Source organism: Neomonachus schauinslandi, chromosome 14, assembly GCF_002201575.2.
Source record: "Neomonachus schauinslandi chromosome 14, ASM220157v2, whole genome shotgun sequence".
In the NCBI taxonomy this organism is placed as follows: domain Eukaryota; kingdom Metazoa; phylum Chordata; class Mammalia; order Carnivora; family Phocidae; genus Neomonachus; species Neomonachus schauinslandi.
The window spans coordinates 79504189-79511968 of NC_058416.1; the positions used below are offsets into that span (position 1 = coordinate 79504189).

At 50.1% G+C, this 7780-nt stretch overlaps 1 non-coding gene across 1 annotated transcript; it reads left to right on the forward strand.

Moving 5' to 3' along the window:
- The first annotated feature begins 275 nt into the window (after positions 1-275).
- LOC123326664 lies at positions 276-379 on the forward strand. Its single transcript, XR_006541239.1, has one exon. It is a non-coding gene; the product is annotated as a U6 spliceosomal RNA (small nuclear RNA).
- Positions 380-7780: the final 7401 nt, after the last annotated feature.

Consider the following 7780-nt stretch of genomic DNA (forward strand, 5'->3'; position numbering starts at 1 on the left):
AAGAAACTGACGCTGGGGGGAGGACAGGAGCCTTTACCCGGAATCACACAGATGGCAAAGCCAGGTTTCAAGCTCGAGGCCCTGACCCCATCCAGTACCGTCTCAGACTCATCATGGCTGTATCTGATAGTGCACAGGATGATCCTCGGTGCTCAGCTGGTGAAATTTGTACTCCTAATACCTATGTATCTACTTGGCATTATGTATCTACTTGTCTATTAGAGAAATAGAGGTTTCCTACTTGCAGTCATTTCCTTTTAAAATGAACTTACCGAGTCCTCACTTTGGCAGGACATATGTGAAAATTGGAACGCTGCAGAGATTAGCATGGCCCCTGCCTGAGGATAACACCCAAATTTGTGAAGCCTTCCAGATTTCCACCTATTACGTCACTCACATCTCAATAGTATAAATAAATAAAATACACTTATTTATCAGCACTATTCACAATAGCCAAAACATAGAAACAGCTCAAATGCCCATCGAACAGATGAATGGAGGAACAAAATGTGGACTATCCATACAATGGACTCTTACTCATCCATAAAAAGCAACAAAGTACTGATACGCGCTCCAAGATGGATGAACCTAGGAACTACCATGCTGAGTGAAAGGAACCAATCTCAAAAGGCCACACACTGTATAATTCCATTTATGGGAAATGTCCAGAAGAGGCAGAGCCGTAGAGACAGAGTAGATTAGTGCTTGTCAGGGACTGGGGGAGCTGGGAATGGGGACCACCTGCTTCGTGGGTGTGGGGTTTTATTTTGGGGGGGGGATGAAAGTGTTTGGGGACCAGATGGGGGTAGTGGCTTTTACAACACTGCAAAGGTACTAAATGCCCCTGAATTGTTCACCTCGAAGTGGTTTCTTTTATGTTCTGTCATTTTCATGTGAATAATTAAAAAATTAAGTTTAGAGAAGGAAATTAGTTTACTTAAAAAAATTAATTTACTTAGGGGCGCCTGGGTGGCTCAGTCGTTAAGTGTCTGCCTTCGGCTCAGGTCATGATCCCGGGATCCTGGGATCGAGCCCACCATCGGGCTCCCTGCTCCTCGGGAAGCCTGCTTCTCCCTCTCCCTCTCCCTGCTTGTGTTCCCTCTCTCTCTGTCTCTCTCTCTGTCAAATAAATAAAATCTTAAAAAAAAAAATTATATAAAAAAATTAATTTACTTAAAGAAGACTGTGAAGTACAACCTAGCACAGGGGGCTTGCAGATGTGGGGAGAATCATGCAGGCGGTACTTGGAAATGATGGCGCTGTATTATGCCATTAAGAATGGAAGGCATCTCCTTAAGGGCCGAGTCTGGCAGATTCTGCATCTTGCCCTCCTTTGTTTTTTTTTCCCCCTGCAGCCAGCTCAGTGCTTAAGAAATACTTGTTGAGTTCAGCTCAGCCCGGCTCAGCCCGGCTTAGTTAATTGAGTTAAGGCGAGCTGAGTAGTACTGAATGCACCAGCTGGCTGGCCTGGAGGAGATCCAAGTTGAAGATGTTACGAATCACACTAATTCAATAAGCTGCTGCAAGGTAGTCTAAGTAATGAGACCGTGCGCCTTTCCGTACCTGACTTACCCGTGTTCTGCTCACACCTGATGCGCCGTGCCCACTCCGTAATATCATAGTTCTCTTCCTGGAATCCCCTGGGTGTGTTTGCTGAAGACACCAGGCAGAGAGTGGGGGAGAAAAGGAAGAACACAGTGCTCCTCAGACTCGGCTGGAAGCACATGGGTGGTGGGAGGAAGGGCCCAAATGAAGGAAGCAGAGAACTTTCTGTCTGTCTCTGTTTGGGCGCGGTGACAACGTACATCTTCCTTGTCCAAAGCAGTGATCACGCGACTAGTGGAGCAATATAACTAAGAGCTCATGCACTTGACTCTGATTGCCTGAGTTTGAAGCCAGCTGAGGATCTTCAAGAAACTAATTCATCTCTCTGTACCTCTGTCTCCTCACCTGTAAAATGAGGGTGATCGTAGTACCTACTGTCACAGGGTTACGGGAGGATTTAATGAAATGATACCTGGCAAGCACTTAGCACACAGTTCTGGGAACAACATACACGCTCCGAAAGGTTAGTTGTGATGATTAGCAGTGGCCAGCACTGCAGAAAGGTGTGTTTGAAATACACGGCCGGGCTGGTGCGCGGAGACCAGCTCTGCAGACACGAGAGCACAGAGCAGAACAGTTAGTTGTTTGTAAACATCCTAACCAGAAGCACATGGCTCACTCATGTAGGTTCTTCTGGAACGGTGATGTAAGCTCCCAGAATGAGGAGGGAGTAGCAGGAATCTGGCTGTTGTTCTCCCTTCTGGCAGGATCCTACCTACAAAGTGAGTCCCCAGCGGCTGCCCGCACCCAGAGACTAGAAAAAAGGCTGCAAAAAGCTTCCCTCTTTTTGCTCCGCTCTGGGAAATTGCTCTGTTAGTGTTAAGATCTGCATCCTTGGCTAATAAATCAGTCCTGTACGGCAGGGGTGCGTGTGGTGGTCTCCACTCCCGGATCTCTAACCCACCTGCAGGGCTGCATGCAGGTGGAAAGGGCAGGAGGTGGGCATCCAGAGGTGTGATTTCTCAGATTCAACGTGCACTGTGCTGCTGCATGGTCTTGATCAAGTTCCTGCCTCTTTCTGAGCTATTGTTCCTCATTTATGAATGAGTGAGAGGGCAAGGGTTGCAGAAAAATCACTGATTTCAAGCCTTTAAAATATGAGGAGCTATTTCCTTAAATGAAAGCATCCAAGGGAACTGAATGTACCAACAAACACAAGAATTGCTGCATGGTTGAAAGACAGGCCAAGGGAGGGGTCCTGTAGGCACAGCCTCTTGAGTTCTGTCACCCATCCTCCTTGCTCCCCTCTGCTGTCTTCCTCCCTCCCCCAGCACATTCTGAAACCTGCCGACTAGAAGGAATTCGTGTGACAAGATTAGGCTAGGGCATTAGGGGGTCCCCGAGGTGGTCTCCAGCAGCATGGAGAAGGTAGAGGGCAGATCTGCATGCAGGTCTGCCTGCCCCTTACTACCAGTGTGACATGGGAGTACAGGACATCAGGTCTTTCTGCCCACCCGGCATTCATTCCTCCTTCAGGTAAGAGCACCTCAGTATTCTTGGGGGACCCACTCACTCTTACTCCATGCTTGTGGTTTGGCTATGCTTCGGCAGTGAGCACATGACTGGGGCCTGGGCAATCAGATTATTCTGTCCCCCTTGCCATAGTCATTGGTTTAGCAATGGGCAGCTGAACTGAACCTGTCAGAACCCCACCCCCCCCACCCCAGACATAACCCTGGGACTTTTACAGGAGCAACCAGGAGAAAGCTTGGATTTGACTCCAGGAAGATGTAAAACAGGTAGAGCCAATCTAAAAATGAAACCACAGGGAAGAGCAGAGCCAAAGAGATGAAGAGAGGCAAATTCCTAAAGACTTAATTGAGGGCCTAGATCCAGCCGTGCCTGAAGCTAATACAGCTCTTGCTTCTCAGTTAAATAATCTAATATATTTTTGATCTGGCTGAAGTCCATTTAAGATAGGAGCTTATCACTTTGCAACTGAAACCTCCTGACCAATACACACAGGCAAGTTATTTATCCCTGTAAGTTTCAGTGTTCTCATCTACTAAGTGTCTCTAAAAAGCTCTAAACCTCACCTTTAAGCCGATCTATAAACACATATATCACACAGCAGGACATGAGCAATAGTGGGCAGTCTTGAATATGTCTTAGTTCTAAGAAAAGCAAAGCAAGTCCACTTTATTCTCTCAATGAGGGTGAGGGTGGGGGAGCAAAAGACAAATAAATGTCCATTACAAATAGGAATGGAGAAAACAGGGTAAGGCCACAAATTAACCAGAAAATGCCATGGGGAATGCATGAGGCCCTGATTTTGGATTTTTCAGTTAGATGGGAGCGGTCAGCAGAGGGCTCAGATTCCCGAAGTTCTGGAAGCAGGGCTGAGCCTGAGGGAAACCCCCAGTCACATAAGCCCCCAGGCTCTTGAGGCTAAGGAAAATCTCAGGGAACCGTTGCGATGAATTTGTCTTAGTGCAGAAGGTTCAGAGGACTGAGCTCTGCTGCTGTGGGTGAGCTCCTGACAGTCCATTGCAGTTCACAGCCAACTTTGTGCACGTGGCCAAATATTCCCTGGACAGACAGACTGGCCCTTTGTGGCTCAGGAGAGCTGTTCCTGGGGAATGCCACCTCAGAACATTCCTTGTGGTCTGCTCAAGAACCCTTGAAATCAAAAGCCCCGAGCTCCCCTTGTCACAGCCGTGGCACATAAATACCACCGGGGGGGGATTTCCCACGGAATTTTTTGCAGCCACTCAAATGTTTCATTTCCCGTTGTTTGCCAGCCCCTCTTGGAGCCTCAACTGTCAAAGCAGCAGCAGACCCAGGCTGCTTTTCCCCCAGGATCCCCCCGTGCTTGCTTTTGCTTCCCCTCCATGTTGGGAAGCTGGCGTTGGTTGGATATTGTGGGCTCGGCCAGGGAATAAGGTCTGTTAGTCAACTAGTGAAGCAAGTCAGCAGAGGGAATACCCGGCCCTCCCCAGCCCACCCTTCTGGGAAGGCAGAGCTCTGTGCCATCCCCCAGGGTATTGTTATAATCAGGGCGACTAATAATCATATTTATAGAAAGAAATCCCTTCCACAAATCCAAAGCACTTGACCAAAATATATGACACAGCTGTTAATTTTTCGCTTTTTAAATATGAGCCCGAAACATTTTTTCCCCCTGACTCAGCGTGTTTAAATGGAATTCTGAGTTGTAGTGCATACACCAGTGTGTAGAAAAGATCATCTTTATTGATTGACCGCAAAGCATCTGTTTTAGGCAGGCTCCTTGCTAGGCATTCTGGGGACTCGAATACGAATGAGTTGTAGCCGCCTGTCCGTAAGGAGCCCATCATTGAGGGAGGCATAGAGACTTCAAGGCAACAGGGGATGCGAGGATGATGGGGAGTTTGTTCAGGGGATTTTGGTCTGAGGAGTAGCCAGAAGGATGCGCATGTGCTTGGTCACCAGTTGGCACTGAATATATGTAGTAGGCATCACCCTGGGCATCCAGACAAGGCTGGGCATGTGTGGAATAGCCTGATTCCGTGAGATCAGGAATGGTGAGGATGCCTGTAAACATCCCTTCACCAGGGCCCTCCCCCTTCACAACAGAGGTTGCCCCTGTGATGAATTCATTTAAGTAGCCATTCATTCATTCATCCATCCATCCATCCATCCATCCATCCATTAAAGCCACAAATATGAACGGATTTCTTTAGGATGTGCCCAATCAGACTAGTCTGAGGACAGCCATTAAATGAATACATAAGATTATAAATAAAGAAATATACAATACAGGAACAATCGAATACACCTATGAGAATCTGCCTGCCCTCCATTACTGATCTCCTACTTTATGCCAGGTGCTGCGCGGGCTACAAATGTGGATCAACACTTTGTGCAGCAAAACCCTGAAGACCAACCGGAACTCCAGATGGAAAGAGGTGACAGGGGCATGCTCCAGTTTGCATGGCACTGTCTACACCCATGGACACTCTGGATCCTGCGAGCAAGATGGGGGCAGGCAGTTTAGGGGCTACTCTCTTCACTTTGCAAGGCAGGAATGCAAGGCTCAGAGAGGTGAAGGGACAGAGCCTGCCTGAGGTCACACAGCCAGATAGACCAGGATTGCTGTGCCTACTTCACAATGATAGCAACAGAAATAGAGTGAAATGGCCATTTTATTTTCCCCAAATCCCACTACGTGTCCTTGCAGAGGAAACAAAAGTGCAAAATTCCACCTGGAAGGGAAACTTGAGATCTCGAGACAACCGAGTCTCAGAAAGTAGAGATTGGGAGATTTTAACGCAGGACATGAATTCCAAGGCATCTCTCTTCTAATGGGACCTCTCCTCCCTGCCTTCCAGGGGGCGGGTCTTAGGCTGGCCAGAGTGTGATGTGAAGTCACCAGGACTTAATTTATCCACACCTCTGATATGCCAGACATCAGGGTACTCCTGTGAAGAGGGTATTAAGACTCCCATTTTCCAGATGAGGAGGTTGAATCCCAGACCACACTCAACTAGGCAGTAGCAGAAGCTGAATTCCAACTCTGGTCCATGCGATCTGAGCCCCGGAACCTGTGGAGCGTCCGCGGGGCGTCCGACACCCAGAGCTGCCCTCCCAGGGGTCCTAGGAGTCCCCGCAGGAGGATGCAGGTGGAGCGGGCCTGGAGGCGCAGGGGCCCAGGGCAGGGGCTGAGGCTGCTGTGTTGTCCGCCCGCTTTTTAACATGGTGGCATCCCTGACAGACACCCTTGTCCTTTTCCTGTGCTGGTCATCGTAACGCAATAAATAAAGCCTTAGCGTAACGTGACCTGAGCCAGGCAGTAAATGATGGCACTGTCAGTTGTACGCGACTGTTGAAACAAACACAGACTGCAATCATCGCGCTGTACGGGGAGAAAGACATTTGGCAAATGAGATTCCATTTTCACATTGGTTTGTGCTGAGCATATAAATTTCCTGCGGGCCGGCCAGCGTTGGGGATGTGTAATTGATTGCCTGCATTATAATAAACAAGCCGTGACAGGTGATCATTCATCATATTCCGCTGAACGTTCCAGCACACCAGCAAACGGAGGAAGAGAGGGAACGCGCGAGCGAGGCGAGAGGAGAGGAGAGGAGAGGAGAGGAGAGGAGAGGAGGAGCCTGGGGGAGGGGTGGGGGTCGGAAAGACCGAGTCTTCCCAACAGACTGAAAGCCAGGGAAGGGGCGGGGGAGAGCATCCGCAGAGCGGGCTCGGGAAAGTGAAAGCAATTACTATAATTCTTTTGATTATCTAATTTGTTCTTTCTGGTCTTCGTTGTAGGACCCTGCCCCCACCCCACTCCAACATAGGAGGTCCCCCTCGGGGACTCGGGAAGACACAGAGAATGCTCCTCCCAAGATTGAGGGGAGGAAGGGGAAAGGCGAGGTGGGGGAGGGGCCGCGTCTAGTTGTAACGGAGTAGATACATTCGGGGGAAAACCTCGGGAGGAGGGGGTGTGTGTGCGCGCGCGAGCGGGTGCCTCCAATCAGAGGGCTAGGAACCAGCCTCCTTAAATAAAAAAATTTAAAGGGTGTTTGAAAAACACGCACGCACACACAAGCGAAAAGTTCCTTTTATTAGAGAGGACAGAATCCAAGTTGGCATGGGATCTGTTTCCAGAAGCCTGTCCTATGGTGCTCCCTCTCCCCCGCCTCGTCTCCCACCCCAGCCTCTCTCTGTGCCCTTGGCCCGGGGTTGGGGGTCGAACAGGAGCTGTTGGGAAGCAACCCCCTCTCCAGGCGCGTCAACGTGGACAGACACGAGGCGGAAGCACATTGGCCTATGAAGGACAGAAAGACAAATGAAGAACTCTGGAGCCGGGCATGCATTAAATAAGTACTTACATTATTGCAAAGGCCCAGGCCCTCAACTAGGGGGTGAGTGAAGAGCGGGGACGGAGCGGGGTGGAATGGTCTCCCCAGTTCTCACCCAGTCAATTTCCAGCCTTCCAGTCCCCGCCCATCAAATGCCCTCTCATTCCCACCCGGGTACCAAAAGCTCTGCGCAGGTGGGAGCCTCCAACCCCCGGGAGCTGGGAGTTGAAGGGGGCCTGGCCCGCGCTAACATCGGGGGCGGAGTCCGGATGGAGCGGGGGCGGGGGGCCGTGCACCTCCGGGCGCCGGGGGGTGGGGGGCCCCCACCGGGCCGGAGCTTTGGTACCCCGGGTGGGAATGAGAGGCCATTGGATGGGCGGGGACTGGAA